Source organism: Vulpes vulpes, chromosome 14 (assembly GCF_048418805.1).
Source record: "Vulpes vulpes isolate BD-2025 chromosome 14, VulVul3, whole genome shotgun sequence".
NCBI lineage: Eukaryota > Metazoa > Chordata > Mammalia > Carnivora > Canidae > Vulpes > Vulpes vulpes.
In genome coordinates, this window is record NC_132793.1 from 32,135,547 (window position 1) to 32,152,974 (window position 17,428).

Genomic DNA, 17,428 nt, shown 5'->3' on the forward strand with positions numbered 1-17,428 from the left:
TATATCTACTTGGTAGGCTGAAAGAGAAAAAGAAATATGCATCATGCCCACTAATACCTTTCTTTCCAAGAGTAACCTAAATTCTGACTTCTTTCACCAAAGATTAGTTTTGCCTACTTTTGAACTGAATATAAATGGAGTCTTTCAGTCTATGCTTTTGTTTCTGGTGTTTTCTCTGCAACATAATATTTCTGAGATTTACCTATGGTATTGCGTAGTTTAGTAGTGTATTATTCAGTATATAACTGAATTTTAAAGTGACCATGAGTTCGGAAATTAAATATAAGTTCCTTGAAAGCAGGAATCTTGCACTGTACTTTGTGGCTTACCCTCAGAGTTTAAAATAAATATTGGCTGAATAAATTAACATAGTATTTCTCTTTTAGTCTTTCTTTTTAACCTATCTCCATGTCAATAACGTAAAATAGAGCACATTTCTGCCTTCCTGCACCACCCAAGGTAGTAGCTTATTGAGCTGGTTTCTAAAAGATAAAGAAGTAGTTTCTAGCAGGTAAATACTTTTTTTAGTGACTAAATAGGAAGATTGCTGACTTCAGAATTGTTAATTTTTTAAACAATAGTAAAATAATCAGAATCATCTGGGTCTAAATAGGTCAAGCTACCATACTTTGATCTAAGTACAAATTACATTAATATTAAAACAATATTTGAATTCTGAAAGTCTGATTTTGAAAAATATCAGGTCTACCTTTATTTTATTAGACCTACTCCACAGGGAAAGCCTTTTTCTACTCTCTTATACTATTTTGTTTACTATTTAATGCTGTGTATGTATTTATATTTTTCCAGTTTTATTGAGACATAATTGCCATATAACATGTAGTAGTTTAAGGCATGCAGTATAATGATTTGATATATGTATATATTGTGAGTTCCTTGAGTAAGTCTTTGACCATTTATTTTGCTGGCTACTCAATGACTTTTGGCCTATAGGTACATGCTTTCAAGTTCTAGGAAATTTTCTTGTATTTGATATAATCTCTTTTTTCTTTGCCTTTTCCTTCTAAAACTTCTATTGGTCTGAAATTGAACATAGTGGATATTAAGATTCATTCACAACATATATTTCACCCCATAAAGTGAGTCTCAACCAATCATTGTAAACTTAACCTTTGTATAAGTCAATATTTCAGGGATGAGCAGCCTAAACTAGTTTGGGATAATAATAAAGGAAGAGAAATTTCCACAATATTCTGGGAGAGATAAGACCAGCTCTCCCTGCGGCTTGCTATGAACAAAGAAAGTCTTCATTTTAGTTGCTGCTTGTAGCAACTTTATGGCACCAGAGGAACCAGACATGGGATCATGGTAGAACTGTGGGCAAGAGAATCAGGTTAAGAGAATCTGAGATCCTAATGACAAGGAAAAACTAGAGCTCACCCTGTCTCTCTTAAATAAAAATTGTCCTTATTTTTAATAGGGGTTTGAGATTGATTTTTCTTACTTGAAACCCAAGGCATCCTAACTATAATATATTGATCTCCTCTATAAGTTTCTCAAAGTTTCATGGATTTTATAAAAATACAGATTCTGACTTAATAGATCTGGAATGGGGCCTGAGAATCTGTGTTTCTGGCAAGTTCCCAAGAAATGTCCATGCTTCTAGTCTGTAGGCCATACTTTGAGTACCAAGGTTAGATCTAGATGGATCTTATTTCCTTATATATTCTCTCATATCTTTTGATATTGTTTCATATCTTTGGCTTTAAAAATTTTTTTCCCGGGAGATTTATTTGTTATAATATTTTTATTGTATTTCTTCAATTATCATTAAAAAATTAAGATATCTCTCTTGTTTTCTAATCATTTCTTTTTTATAACATCCATTCTTTCATAGATACACTTTTTCCCCATCCTTCTGAAGATATGAAGTATAGCGTTTTTGGATAGTTTTCTTTTATATCCTGTATTGTTTTGGGGTTTTTGCTTTGTTTTGTTTTCAGTTTATTTTTTAGAATTCCTCTTTCATACTAGATTTTTTCCTTTTCTGGTGACCCCTGAATGCCTAGTTATATTTAAATGAAGCTCTAATGAAATAATTGGTAGCTTTGTCTGTAGGTAAAGAGTGGAGGCTGCTTTGTTGGCTAGTGGAATTCTCATTAAGGTGAGATAGATTTTCTAGCAGTGTATCACCAAGTATCTCTATGTAAAGTATTTTTCAAGAAGTAGCTTCTCCAGATAAGAATTTCAGTCTTCTGTCCTGAGGCTGGAAGTAATGTTGGTGTAAACACTTGACTACTGGTTTCTTTTTCTTTTTTTCTTTTTTTCTTTTTATTTATGATAGTCAGACAGAGAGAGAGAGAGGCAGAGACACAGGCAGAGGGAGAAGCAGGCTCCATGCACCGGGAGCCCGACGTGGGACTCTATCCCGGGTCTCCAGGATCGCGCCCTGGGCCAAAGGCAGGCGCCAAACTACTGCGCCACCCAGGGATCCCTGACTACTGGTTTCTGTGAGCAGAGTGGAGGAAGGAGGCTAAGGGGCACACAACTCAGCATGTAGACCCTTATATTCAAGCCCAGCTCCTCTCAGGCCTGTTTATCCAGAACATTACACTTTGCTTCTCTAGGGATTATAGACGGAAGGTAGATCCTTTAGCTGCCTTGAATGGAGAGAATCCGGTACATGGGAAATGTCCCACTCTCTGTAAACAAATAACCCATGCCTCTTATGTTTGGACCTACATCTAAATCCAGACTTCCATGTCACCAAGTGTATGCCTTTTAGGGTTTAGCAGGGACAAATTGACTAACTTCTCCCTAGTATACCTTTCTGTAGGCATTTACGCTGTGATTTACTTAGTCCTATGATGTCCATTATCACCTTTCATCTGTTTCCATATTTCAAGCCTTCATTTACTTAGTCAAACTTTGTAAACTTTGGAAACAAATGCATAAGGCAAAGTAGAGGAATGCTTATTTCTCTAGCATATAAAGGTAATAATGGGTTCCATCAAAGGATACTTAACAATAATTGAGTTATAGAAAGAAAATTTAGCTCTATTTCATTAATTATTAAAATAGATATCAACATTTTCAAATTTATGCCATTTGAACTTGAAACATTTCATAAAGCACAGTGTCTTCTAAGCATTATGAAGGAGAATGCTCAAATTATGAGGCTTGACACATTTGAGAATGAGAAGTTAACATAGCAGGGAGGAGGAATTGGAGGGTGGACAGGAAACCAGAATTCTGGATGCAGAACGTGAAGGGCAAGCTATGTCATCAAAAGAAATTTGGGTTCCATTTGTATAGGTACTTGATAGGTAGGTAATTGGAAAGTGATCATCTTGAATTTCTAAAACAAGGAATCTGTATGATCAGAAATGTTTTTAGATAGATATATTTGGCAGCAATATGGAGGAGAGATTGAAGGTAAAGATAGCAGCAGATATAAAGTAAGATATAAAGTAAGATATGAAGATATAAAGTAAGATATAAAGTAAGCAGATAGTAAAGATAGCAGATATAATTGTGATTATATTGATAAGATGTGAGAGTCTGAATGAAGTATTGATGGACAGAAAGAGACAAATTGAACAATATTTAAGGGGCTGAATTATTAGGAGTTGGAAATTGGGTGTGGAGACAAAGGAAAATGGCAGAGGTATATATGCCTCTTATAATATTTCTTTGTTTCACTTCTGATTTCAGCTGCAATGATGTTAGACGATTTCTATGCCCTCTGGAAGTACAGGGAATACCCAACCTGTGTCCTACTCTCAGCAGCCCTTAACTACTGGGAAATAGGTATTTGGAAAAATTCTATAGCCTCATATCTTCAGTGGGAAAATCTGGAAACTTATTCTACATGGTTCCTCAGAAATTCCCATGTGAAATTGAACTGCCCTTGCTCATAACAAGAACCCACTCAGTAACACTCTATACTGGCTCTTTCTCCTTTTTTGTCTCATGCTCCTTGATCTCTCACTCCTGCTTCTTAGGTTTACCTTCCAAATTGACTCTTTGTACACATTTCATGGTTCTAGATTCTGCTTTTGGAGGGAGCTGATTGAAGACAGGGAGGATTAAAGGATGACTAGAATGCATGGCTGGATGAATAAGGAGGTGTGGACCTACACAGAGAATGCTGGCAGTGGCAATTGAATTTGGTTCAGGATGTATTGAATTTGGGGGACCTATGGAATATTCAGCTGAAGAGGTATGGAGGGGAGAAGCAGGGTCCTTGTGAATCATCAGCATTAGGGTCGAGGAAGAGAATGAAACCACACAAGTAGAGAGACGGTTCAGGGAGAAGATGTAAAATAAGGGAGGTAGACAAAACCTTGGAGAACACCAACATTTGCGGGGGTGGACAAAGGTAAAAATTGCATTGTGTTCATTGTATCTGACCTCTAGGGAGTGCCTGGCATGGTAATACTCAGTAAATATTTGTCCAATAACTGAAGGAGACTGAGATGGAGTGAACATAAGTTTGGAGAACCAGGAAAACCAGGGCCATATTCAGGAGAGTATAGAATGGAGAAAATGTCAAATCTCACGGTAGTTTCACCTAGTACATTGGCTGAATTTTGTCACTGGGGGACTTTTCTGTCTTTACTGAGAGAAGCAGGAGGAGAAAGTTCAAAGAACAGATGTCAAAGGGCTATGGAATCAATGTGCCTTCATAGCGGGGATGGAGATTTTGGCCAGATTTGTTTTTTGATTGTGATTTTGAAACTAACATAAGCTGGTTAAAGAGATTTGGAAAGTATAGTTGAGTATAAAGTAGAAACTAATGATCAATCAAGATCCCTCCACTCTTCCATCCTTTCTTCCATGACAAACACTATTAACAGATTCGGGGTATTAGGGTGAACCACCTGAAAGATTCTGTAGGTCAAAACAGTTGAATATTGACAATTTCCAAAAGTTTGGAGTCTGTTTCTTTGCAGAGAGAGGACCACTCTTTTAAGAGGTGGAGAAGGAAGGAAGAATATATAGGAGTAGTTGTGGGGTCTGCATAATTTAGGCAAAGGTTTAAATTTTTAAAATACAATAACCTTGTTTTTTAGGATAAGAACATCATAAAAGGGGTGCCTGGGTGGCTCAGCAGTTGAGCGCCTGCCTTCAGCCCAGGGTGTGACCCTGGAGTCCCTGGATCGAGTCCCACATTGGGCTCCCTGCATGGAACCTGAGTCTCTCTCTGCCTATGTCTCTGCCTCTCTCTCTCTCTCTCTCTCTCTCTCTCTCTCTCTGTGTGTGTGTCTCTCATGAATAAATAAATAAAATCTTTTTTAAAAAAGAACATCATAAAATATTTTGGTAAACTAAGAAGTAGAAGGAAGGTTACAACAACTGATGAGAGTTGTTTACTGGGTTAGAAATATGAGAATTGCCTTCTACTTCTTGATGTGGTATGTGCTTTTCTCTAGCAGCAATGGGCAATTGGGGGCTGCTAGATGGGGATTGCAAGGTGGCAGCTCCCAGAAAAACAGGCCCGACTTCTTTGCTGTGGTTGCAGGGGCCAATGAGCTTTCCCATTCTGGGCCTTGTCCTGTACTTGAACCCAAACAGCTTGGGACAGAACATGCTGAAGTTCTTATCAGGGAATGGATCACAGTTCAGGCCACACTCTGGGCTGCTATGTAAACAGGCTGTTTGAAGTGATTGGAGCCTCAACCTCAAGGTAGGAAGCAAGATGCTCATGTTTATTTTTGGAGTGGAATTTTGTGGTCCAATCTGTAGAGAGTTTGCTTCATCATCCGGAAAACCATTGGAGCACTGGGATGCCAGAAGAGGATTCTGCTTCCAGATGTCCCTAGGGAGCCAACCAGGTTTCAGACATTAAAGCTCAGCCACTATAGATTTCCTGAAGCACAGAGGTAAGCAGAAGAAGGACACACAGAAGAATTATAGTTCTTGTTTTATTTTATTTTATTTTATTTTATTTTTTTATTTTATTTTATTTTATTTTATTTTATTTTATTTTATTTTATTTATCCATGAGAGACACACACACACACAGAGGCAGAGACACAGGCAGAGGGAGAAGCAGGCTCCATGCAGTAGCCTGATGAGGGACTCGATCTTGGGACTCCAGGATCACGTTCTGAGCCGAAGGCAGAGGCTCAACTGCTGAACCACCCAGGCATCCCAATCTTGTTTTATTTTTAAAAATACAGGAGGACAATAGGGACTAATCAAGCCTTTAGTATAGTTAAAGAAACAAACAAAAAAACCAACAAAAAACCCCTAAACTCTAATTAGAAAGTCAGATGTCCTATTCACAAATGAGAAATGAATTATTTTAAAACCAAAAACAGTTATTATGAAGGAAAACCAAAATATCTCCAGTGAAAGGCCTTATGCTCTCTACTTATAATACATGGACCCTTTAGTCACTGACTTCTACCTCTTTCTTCTCAGAAGCTGGAAGCTGACAAGCAACTGAGATTTAGTGTGCTCTGGGTCCACAGGCTGCACCCTGGAAGGAATCCCCCCCCACAGCAGACAAAAAAATCATTATCTCAGGGGATCAGTGACACTGGATCCTTTTGCCTTATATCTACCATAGGGCTATACCTTACGATGGAATCTTAAGCAGGTCTCGTTGTTACTGTACTTAATTAAGACCCTTTGATAGAAACCTTTTTATGAATTCGTTTGAAAGTAACTGGGGTTAGAAGGGCTTGAGTTGATTCTGTATTTTTTTTTTAAGATTTTATTTATTTATTCATGAGAGACAGAGAGAGAGAGAGAGAGAGGCAGAGACATAGGCAAAGGGAGAAGCAGGCTCCCCGTGTTGATCCTGATGTGGGACTCGACTCCAGGACCCCAGTATTACGACCTGAGCCAAAGGCAGACACTCAACCACTGAGCCACCCAGGTGCCCCCAAATATGTATTTTTAATCAAGGTCAAGTCAAACTGCTTTACAGTGTCTTCATTTCAGGCATCGGTTACCTCTCCTGTTTTGTCCCCTCCTCTCCCTGGGGTCTGTGGCTTAACTTGCAAACAGTAGCAACACAAGCTAATGTGGACCTGGCCGTACTGTGTTACAGGCACTGGGCTAATGGATTTATGTGCTGGATCCCCTTTTATCTTCAGCCACATTGTAAGCCAACATGATGATTATTCCCACCTCCCTCATGTGGACACCAAGTTTTAGAGAGGCTAAATGACTTGCTTAGGGCCACACAGTTTCAGAACCACTTTAAACAATGTGGTATCATTGCCAGGCTGCTCTTGCTAACATGATCAATTTCTGTATGAATAGAGGGAGTGGGGAGCACCTAGGCCAGTGTGTCTCATAGATCCCATAGAAGGACAGTTCCATGAGAACTAGCAGGTTGCTGCTTCACTGACAGTCATTTCCAATAATTTGGAAGTTAACATCTCTAAAATCTTGTTAGAAATAGAAAGATAAAGATGCTTAAGTTTGCAGGGAGAGCACTGTGAGTGGTCTAACTGCCTGAAATGATCAAATAAATAAAATAGTTTCTTACTGTTTCTATTACAGACTTAGGAATAAACAGTGGTGGTCTCAAAATTTGGGACTCCCTTCTCCCACATATCACCCTGGATACACTGGAAGGAAAAGACTAATGTAATGCCCATTCCTAGAAATTTATGTTTCCAATCACCTGATCACTTAAATTTAAAGCTGGTCCAGAAAAGAAAAAGAAAAGCAATTAACTTAGACCCCCAAATGGCAAATCTGACTCTTTCATTTATATTCAAGACCATTTCTCTCCACAGCTTCCTAACCAATATGTGTTTCAGGCAAGTCCAAACTGTCCTAATTCTAGGACATCTTTTTTTTTTTTCATTTAGGCTTTTCCTTACTCTGGAGCAGTGGTTTGGGTAGTAGACTGTGACCCAGATGCTATGTTCTAGCGTTAGTTCTGCTTCCATTGCTGTGTCACTTTAGGTGAGCGACTTAGTCCTTTTAGACTTCCCATTCCTGCTTGGATTAAACTGGATGTCTTTAATGGGGAGCCCAATGGACTCTGAGTGGATTCATAATATATACAGATTTTTTAAAAATTCCTGAAACTTCTTTGCAAGGGGGCACCTGGGTGGCTCAGTGGTTGAGTGTCTGCCTTTGCTCAGGTCATGATCCTGGGGTCCTGGGATCAAGTTCCACATAAGACTTCCTATGGGGAGCCTACTTCTCTCTCTGCCTCTCCCTTCTCCCCTGTTTCTCTCTCTCTGTGTCTCTTATGAATAAATAAAACCTAAAAAAAGTTCTATGTGAGATTGTAAATGTAGTTTGGAAGCCAAGGAGTCAATATCTCTCCATGGGTTTTCAAAGGCTACATGATCCCAAAGAAATTAGGAGCTTCTGACTTCAATGATCACAACAAGGCCTTCCTTGGCCAAGATTTTTCTAATGGTAGTTATTTTTTAGTGAGTTCTGTTTATAAGGTATGCATTTGTATTCTTTAGAGATTGCCACAGTCCCTTTGAGAATTGATTTCATAAACCAGAGAAACAGGTGTAACCCACTGTAGAGTCCGCTTTTTGTACTGTCCTGAGTCCAGAGGGACAGATCATTTGACTGGAACATCCAGAGGCTCAGCCTAGGGAGCTGGTTTTGAGAGGCATTGTTTATTTTCTTAGAGTTAGATGCACATTCCTGATCAATAAAAAGGTATTTTTGGAAGTGAGACACAAGTCAATCTTCAGGAATGACAAAACATCCAAAAGTCAAAGAGAATGGCTTAACAACATGAAAACCAACCAGCTGAATTAAAACAAAACAAATGAACAACTAAGAATAATAGCTGATGTATATCTTTGATTCTTACACTATTGTTTGCTATTCCATTTCTTCTGTTCCTTAACTGGTATTCCAGTCAGTTCTTCCCATAGTCTACATCCACAACTATACGTAGATATGATGTATGAGCTTGGTGTAAAGAAACACTCAGCAATTGGAGTTGGGGCTCATGCATGTGATGTCTGTAATAACTGTAACAGGGTATCCTGGAGTAAGAGTTGGTGAAAAGGGAAAACTAGCTCAGTGGCTATGAGAACACATTGTTTCCAAAGAACCCTGCCCAGTAGCTTCAGAGTAATTTATTTACACCAAGGGTAAGAGAGTTAAGCTAATGTGCCTGGGTTTTATCTACTTGATCTTTTAGGTCTGTCAGCTGGCAGCAACCACTACAGCTGATAAGGTGGGACTTATACTTGGGCTTATCTGTAGTCATGGAATCTACAGGAAGAAGTTCTGATCCATGACAATCCAGAAGTTAGACCTCAGAGATCCAGCAGATATAGTTGCAGATTTATGTTTTATCTGTTGCTAAGTTTATACCTGGGCTTTATAAGATGCTGAAGTATAAGTTTGCACTCTCCATTCAAGTAGACTCCACTCTTCATGCTGTATTTGCAAAGAACTTTTGTACCGTATTTGTTTGGGTGGCATGTGCTTAGTAAACATTTGCTGGAGTAAGAGTCCCTCACATCAAAAACGGTTAGTAGGTAAGCTTTAATCATTTCATGTTCTTGTGATGCCATTGATTCATTCAATACATAAAGTATTCCAAGATATTGCTAAATGAATTGCTTCTTGGCTTTCTTAGTTCTTTATGTCTCTTTATGATCAACCCAATAATATCTACCATATTTTTATTTTCCCTAGTTGAAATACTTCAAGAAATGTCAGGCAATGATTTTTTTTTTTTTTTTTTTTTTTAGCTGTTAAGTATTTTATTGAAACAAGATGCCCTGCTGTACCATCACCATCCAGCCACCTCCCTCACCTGGCTGGGTGCCTAGAAAGGCCCAACGATGTAGGTGAGTTCAGACCCAACAGTGTCAAACATGGAAGACTCCAGACTGAGAGACTGGTTATCAAAGCAGGAACCCAGATGAGGAGAATCGTTAGTTGACAAATATTTAAGTGATAAAAGCATCTTAGGAAGGGAGATGAATGCATGACAAGAAGTTCTGAACAGAAGTGCCGGTGACCTCTCCTCCTTGGAGCCCCTCAAGCCTAATGGGCTTTGCTGACTAGTCTCCAGGGGCTCAAGCAGTCAACTGTGGTCACAGCCAAAGATGCCAGTGCAGATTGGCTGTGGTCCCTGCAGACGGCATCAGTGAGGACTTGTCCTGGTGCACAAGGTAGAAAATTCTAAGAGAAACCCTCAAGACTTCAGGAAATGTCAGGCAATGATGTGTTCTATGTATTAGCCCACTTACCACAAGTTGTGCGTGTGTGTCTGTTTATGGTTGTATGATTCTGGTAAACGTGCAACAGGCGGAAAAAGCCTGTGGTTTTTCTTTTACAAACTAAAAAGGAGGTAGAAGTTCTGTATAGTTGGAAGTAATGGTAAATTCTAGGAATTACGAAACTTGCATCTCTCTTTGCTTTGGAGTGAACTATATTCTAAGCAAGGATTTTTTGACCAGTGAATTTATCTGTTGATTAAAATATGCTGGGATGAATTTCTTGGCTACCGGAGGACTGGATCCAGTAGATGGAGAAAAATGGTCAATGTTAGGAGACTTCTGCTATCTCAAAATGACAACTCTCTAGCCTTTTCAATGGTGGTATATCATGAACACACATCAAAGGAAAATTGTAGGTGATTTAGTATCTGAACACATATGTTGCAATTTCTTGAATTGGTGTAATCTTTAAGAAACGGGTTGAGAGCAGAAAGGATTAACTGTGAAGATCCTCAATTATAGAAGGGATGACTGTCTCTTCACTTGTTCTTCTCTCCTTGGTGAGAATTCTAGTAAACAAGGCAGGGAGATTTTAGTAAACAAGTGGAGAGGGAAAAAGAAGTAATTGAAAATCTGTGAAGTAGATTTCAGGAACTATCAGAAACCGTTATTTTATTGGTGGAGATTTCTCTGATAAAATAATAATCTCTTAAAGACTTTTCATCCCTTTGTGAAATAACACTGTATGAAGTAATACTAATTGAAGTCCCTCCCCATGTGAGCAGATAGCTTATGACATTGACACACACACATACTTATGTAGGGAAAAAGATTTCCCTTACGTCACCAAAATGTTGCTTTGATAAGTATCATATTTGGAACCCTAATTGTGTTCATTCTGTAGGAAACTGTTTTGGCCAGTGGTCATTTCACATAGACTTTAATGTATAAAGACATAGTGGTTCCTTTCCTGGTAAACTTATTATTGGAATATAAGATGCATACAGAATGATTACAAATCCTAAGCATGTATCTTCATAAATTTCCCCAAAGTAGGCATTCCCCTGAAAACAATACCCATTATCAAGACAAAAAGCACTGCTGTGTCCCTGTTAGCCTTCCTTGTAACTTACCTGATTATTCTGACATTCCATCCACATGGATTAGTTTTTCCTTCTTTTGAACTTCATATAAATGGAAGCATACAGTACATATTATTTTGTGTTTGGCTTCCTATCATGTTTATGAAATTCATCAATGATGTTACATGTATCAATAGTTCATACTTTTCATTGCTTTGTACTATTCCATTGTATCAATACAACACAATTTACCCATTCTATTGATGGTAAATGTCTGAGTTGTTTCCAATTTGGGGCTATTAACATTCTTGTATATATCCTTTGTTAGACATAGTAACTCCTTTCTAGTGAGAAATGGAATTTTTGGATCAGAGAGTATTTACATTTCACCATTAATAAATAGGCAAAAGAGTGTCTCAAAGTGATCCTTCCAATTTATAATTCTTTCTACAGTGTTTGAAGGGTCCTGCTGTTCCGTATTCTCATGAACACTGGTTAATTTTAGTTATGCTGGTGGTTGTTTAATAATATCTTTCTGTGATTTTAATTTGCACTTCTCTGATGCCTTACAAACCTTTGTATGGGTATTGGTCCTTTGGGTAGTCTCTTTTATAAAATGTCTGTTCAAGTCTATTACCCATTTTAGAAATGGTATTGTCTCTCTTTTCCTTGTTGATTAAGAGTTCTTTATATATTATCGTGGAGTCCTTTCTCTCCATGAGTGTCTTTCCTTTTCCTGTTTAGTGTTATCTTTTGGTGATGCAAGTTCTTAATTTAAGTGAAGCCCAATTTATCAATATTTAACGTTACTACTTGAACTTTTTGTGCCCATGCCAAGGGAATAAAGATATTCTCCTACTTGCTTCAAGAAACTTTATTGTTTTACTTTTCACATTTAGGTCTGTGATCTACATGATATTCAGTTGGGTAAATCCTCCAACTTTAGGATTTCTTTGGGATTTCTTTAGTTTTTCTTTAGGATTTCTTTGGGTATTCTTAGTCTTTTGCATTTTCATCTCCACTAGAGTATCAGTATGTCAATTTCCATTTAAAACCTGCTGAGAATTATTATTGGAATTGTACTGACTATAGTACAATCATTTGGAAAGAATTTATATCTTATGATACTAAATTTTCCAATCTGTGAACAGTGTCTGTCCTTCCCTTTTTATTTGGGCATTTAATTTCTTTCAGTAAAATATTATAGCTACCTAAGAGTCTGCAATATGTTTCCATGATTTATCAATGTTTAATATAAACCTTATATAAGTTATAAGTAGTATAAATTCATAGTTTTACTACTTCCCAGAGCATTTATCACTTCCATGTTTTATATTGTGGTTTTCTTTTTTATTCCACCTTTATTGGAATATACTTCACATGGAGTAAAATTCACCATTTTTATATATACAGTTCTATGTGTTTGACAAAGGTAACCATTTAACTACCCACAATCAAGATATAAAATATTGCCATAACCACAAATACCCAAAATTTTCCTGTGTGTCTTTATGATCAATATTCTCACCACAGCCCTTGGTAGCCAGTAATATAATTTTTATTTTTAATACTTTTTTAAAAAGATTTTATTTATTTGAGAGAGATAGAGAGCACATGAGCAGGGGAAGCAGCAGAGGGAGAGGGAGAAGTAGACTCCCCACTGAGCAGGGAGCCTGATATGGGACTTGATCCCAGGACCCCAAGATCATGACCTGAGCCAAAGGCAGATTTTAACTAACTGAGCCACCCAAGCACCCTGCTTTGAATACTTTTATGTATTTCAGAGTGTCTTCTAGATGGAACATACAGTTAAACAAATAGGGTGTCTTCTTTCACATGGTGTAATGCTTTTGAGATTTATGCATGTTGTTGCATGTATCAATAGTTCATTCTTTTTTATGACTGAGGAGTATTCCATTGTGTGGATCCATCACAATTTGTTTATCTATTCACTGATTGATGGACATTATTTAAAGTTTTTGATTATTATGAATAAAGCCACTATGAACATTCTGTAGAGGCTTTTGTATAGACATATGTTTTTATTTCTCTTGCAAAATACATATCTGATAAAGATCTTGTGACCAGAATAAAGTGCTTTCACCACTCAACAATAAGAAAACAAACAGCTCAATTTCAAAATGGAAAAATGTTTTGAAGAGACGTATCTCAGGAAATACATGGATGGAAATAAACACATGAAAAGATATTCAATATTATTAGTCATTAAAAAAATATGAATTAAAACCTCAGTGAGATATTGCCTCATACTATTTGAATGGCTAAAATTAAAAAATAAAAATGACAAAACTAAATTCTTATGAGTACTATGAAGGAACTGGAACTCTTTTACATTGCTGGTGGGAAAGCAAATATACAACCAGTTTGTTTTTATTCATTTCAGTGAAATGATATCACAAAACATTATTGTTTTACACCTAATATTAATATTAACAAAATAATATTAGTTATATTTAACGCATATCTTTACAATTTCCATTGCTTCTTAGGGGCCCCCCAGTTTTTCTGTGTTTCTGAGATTCTTTTCCTTCTACTTAAACAACTATAATACTTCTCTTAGTGCAAGGCTGCTGGTGACAAATTCTCTTGTTTTAGTTGTCTAGAAATGTATCTATTTTGCCTTTACTTTTATAGGAGATTTTCTCTGCGTATATAAATTGAAGCATGTAGTTTTCTCATAGCACTTCAAATAATTTCTTCCCCTGTCTTCTGGCTTCCATGGTTTCTGTTAAGAGGTTAGTCATAAATCCCATTGTTTATATGACTTTCTTGAATCCAGACTTCTGAGCTTTATGGGGGAAAAAAAGGATTTTATTGTTTTATTTTAAGATTTTATTTATTTATTCTTGAGAGACACAGAGAAAGAGGCAGAGACATAGGCAGAGGGAGAAGCAGGCTCCCTGTGGGGAGTGGGACTCGATCCCAGGACCCCAGGATCATGGCCTGAGCAGAAGGCAGATGCTCAACCACTGAGCCACCCAGGCGTCCCAAAAGGATTTTACTTAAACTTTAAATAATCTTCATATTTTTTTCTATAAGAAGGAAGAATATGTTCAACATGTGTTTGAAATTTATAAGAGAACATTTGGTGGGTTCTTTCATCCATGAATATCCGTCTAGCTTCCTAAGCACTTTAATCTTGCTTAGTTTCACAAAATCCTTGGAGATAAGGAGTAGCTGATTTTCTAAATGAGAAAGATGTGGAGTGTAGTGCTTACCTGAAGTCCCCCAGGGAGAAGAGCTGGACAGCTAAAAGTAGAACCCTGTAAAAGAACCTTAGTTTTCAGGTGCTAAAGCTTTCTCTCTTCAATAATACAATAACAACCAAGCCTCTCTTTCTGCAATGGGGTTAAAGAAATTACTCCTTCCTTTTAATGTATTTTGAAGTTCACATTTTAATGTATTTTGGAGAACCTAACAGACCTGGGTGAACTGTGGACAGGCTGCCTTTGTGAGCACACAAGGACCAGGAGAGAGGATACAAAGCCATTGACTAAATGATGCAGATGTTGACAACCTCTGTTCAGTTTGTTCATATTCTGGAGTCCTGGCATTAATTATATTAGCTAACTTCAATGAATCAGTGGTTTTTTTTTTTGTTGTTGTTCTAAGTTTTATTAAGGAAAAATATGAGAAGATGCTATAGAAACAGGAAGAAAGCAAATAAATCAAACTCAGCTTGGCTTGCTTAACAAAGGATGTTTTTTGTGGTGATGGCCCAGAATGTCCTATAAGCAAAATTGGGGACCCTTTACTCTGAATGTTCATTGTCCTATATATCTCTATAAAAATTTGATCATTTATGGGACTGTGGGCCACCGGGGTCGGTGAAGGATCTCAAGATGGCTGGGTGAAAACTTGCTCTAAAAACCATTGACTGGGTAGCTTTTGGGGAAATCATACCCTGAAACCAGAAGGCCATTGCCAACTCCCTGAAATCCTGGAATGAGATGCTTACCTCCAGGTTGGCTACTCTTCCTGAGAAACCACCTGCTATCGACTGGGCTTACTACAAGGCCAATGTGGCAAAGGCTGGCTTGGTAGATGACTTTGAGAAGAAGTTTAACGCCCTTAAGGTTCCTGTGCCAGAGGATAAATACACTGTCCAGGTGGATGCTGAGGAAAAAGAAGATGTGAAAAGCTGTGCTGAGTTTTTGTCCCTCTCAAAGGCCAGGATTGAAGAATATGAAAAAGAGCTGGAGAAGATGAAGAACATAATTCCATTTGATCAGATGACCATTGAGGACCTGAATGAAGTCTTCCCAGAAACCAAATTAGACAAGAAGAAGTATCCCTATTGGCCTCACAAGCCAATCGAAAATTTATAAACTTGAGTTGAGGAGAAAGCCCCGGCCCTCATAAACATTGGACATTAAAAATAATGATATGGTAAAAAAAATTGATCATTTATGAGGTAAAATTAAATTTTTAGAAGTAAAAGACTCTTATTTCCTTGTCATTGGGTGTTTAGTGGAGTGACAAGGAGAGATGAAATAATAGGATATTCTATGTGAGTTTTGTTTCACTGATTTCAGCCAACATTGTATACTCATCTCCACTTCTATGTCAGTTCTTTCTATTGGCACACTTGTGGGTAGCCGTTCTTTTTTAAGTAGTACCTTGTATTAGATGAGGATCAGAACTCAATGTCAGCCAGAAACCCCTTCTGAAGAAGAACAAATGAAATCTTTGCCAAGTGCATGTACTCCTGGTACTGATTTCTGGACCCAACTTGTTTATTACAGTTGTCCATCATTATTTCAAAGAGGTTCTTTTTGCATTTTTTTTCTTTTTTAAAAGACCCCCCCCCACCCCCCGCCCCACTCCATTTGCTTTCGTTGTCAGCTGAAATTCTTGCTATCAGCTGCTTCAAATAATGTGACTGTGGTACTTGGACCCTATCCACTTATAAGGAGTGGAGTCCTGTCAGTGTCTTAAATACTTCCTGATCTTCCTTGAAGCTTCACAGAGCTCATAGTTATTGCAAAGAGATAGGCTGGAAGGTACAATGCTTGTATATCAGAGAGGTATTTTGTTTCTAAAAAAGTAGCTTTCATAGGGGTTCAAAAAAGTACTTAGTTTGAACAGAACACCCCATTCGAAAATGAATTACTCACATAGAAGCATATATAATCTATACCTAAGATAGAGAAAGCCTTTTAATAAAAAGTAAGATAGGTTTTATAGTTTTATGGTCATTAGGTTTTAAAGATACAGTGATAGATTAGGCTATATTGGTGAGGAGTTTCAAATAACTTAAAGAATGTTTTAGTTTGTTATTAATCTTCGTGGTGATCATAGTGAATCCCACACCCAGCACCTTATCCAGGGCTTCTGTCAATGGAAGGTGCCAGGTATACCTTTGAGATCAAGTTTAGCTCAGTTTTTGCAGGCTACATGGATCTGTCTTGGGCAATTAAAATACGCTAAATAGAGTTGGGAATATCCCAAGCAAACCAACTGAAGCAGGGATTGTTGTGGGTATGTGTGTGTTAGAAAGAGAAGTGTATTGCATGAATGCCGGAAGTAAGCTAAGCCTAGTTAGAAAAGGTAAAGAGAACAAAATGAGGTGTGTGATCCTTTAAAAGCATTCTTTTTTTTTTTTTTAAGATTTTATTTATTTGAGATAGAGTCAGAAAGAGAAAGAGAGAGAGAGAGATAGAGAGCGCGCACACACAAGCAGAGGGAGTAGTAAGCAGAAGGAGAGGGAGAAGCAGGCTCCTCACGGAGCAGGGGATTGATTCCAAGACCCTGGGATCATGACCTGAGCAGAAGGTAGATGCTTAACTGACCAAGCCACTCAGGCACCCTAAAAGCATTCTTCTGAAAAGATTACAGGGTTTGGAATCAGAGAGACCCGGGTGGGAAACCCTTCCACATACAAAGTGCAGGATTCTAGACAAGTTGTTTCACTTCTCTGAGTGCCAGAGCTTTGGTTTCAATATCATAGAACTATTTATAATGAAGAAGATGAAAGCAATAAAGAAGTACAGTAGATCTAGGGAAGAGGAGGAAGGAAGAGATAAGAAAGATAAAAACTGGAAGGTAGAGGAGATGAGAAGAAAAGATTGTGACAATTAGGGACACCATCTGAAAAGCATGATGCCTGACATAGAGCACATATTTAATAAATTGACATTGCTGTTACTGTCCTGTTATTGTAACTATGTTTCTATATGTAGA

The 17,428-nt window shown here is 37.7% G+C and overlaps 1 pseudogene; it reads left to right on the forward strand.

The window, feature by feature from the left end:
- The first annotated feature begins 15,087 nt into the window (after positions 1-15,087).
- On the forward strand, positions 15,088-15,589 carry LOC112930020 (ATP synthase subunit d, mitochondrial pseudogene; annotated as a pseudogene).
- The last annotated feature ends 1,839 nt before the right edge of the window (positions 15,590-17,428 follow it).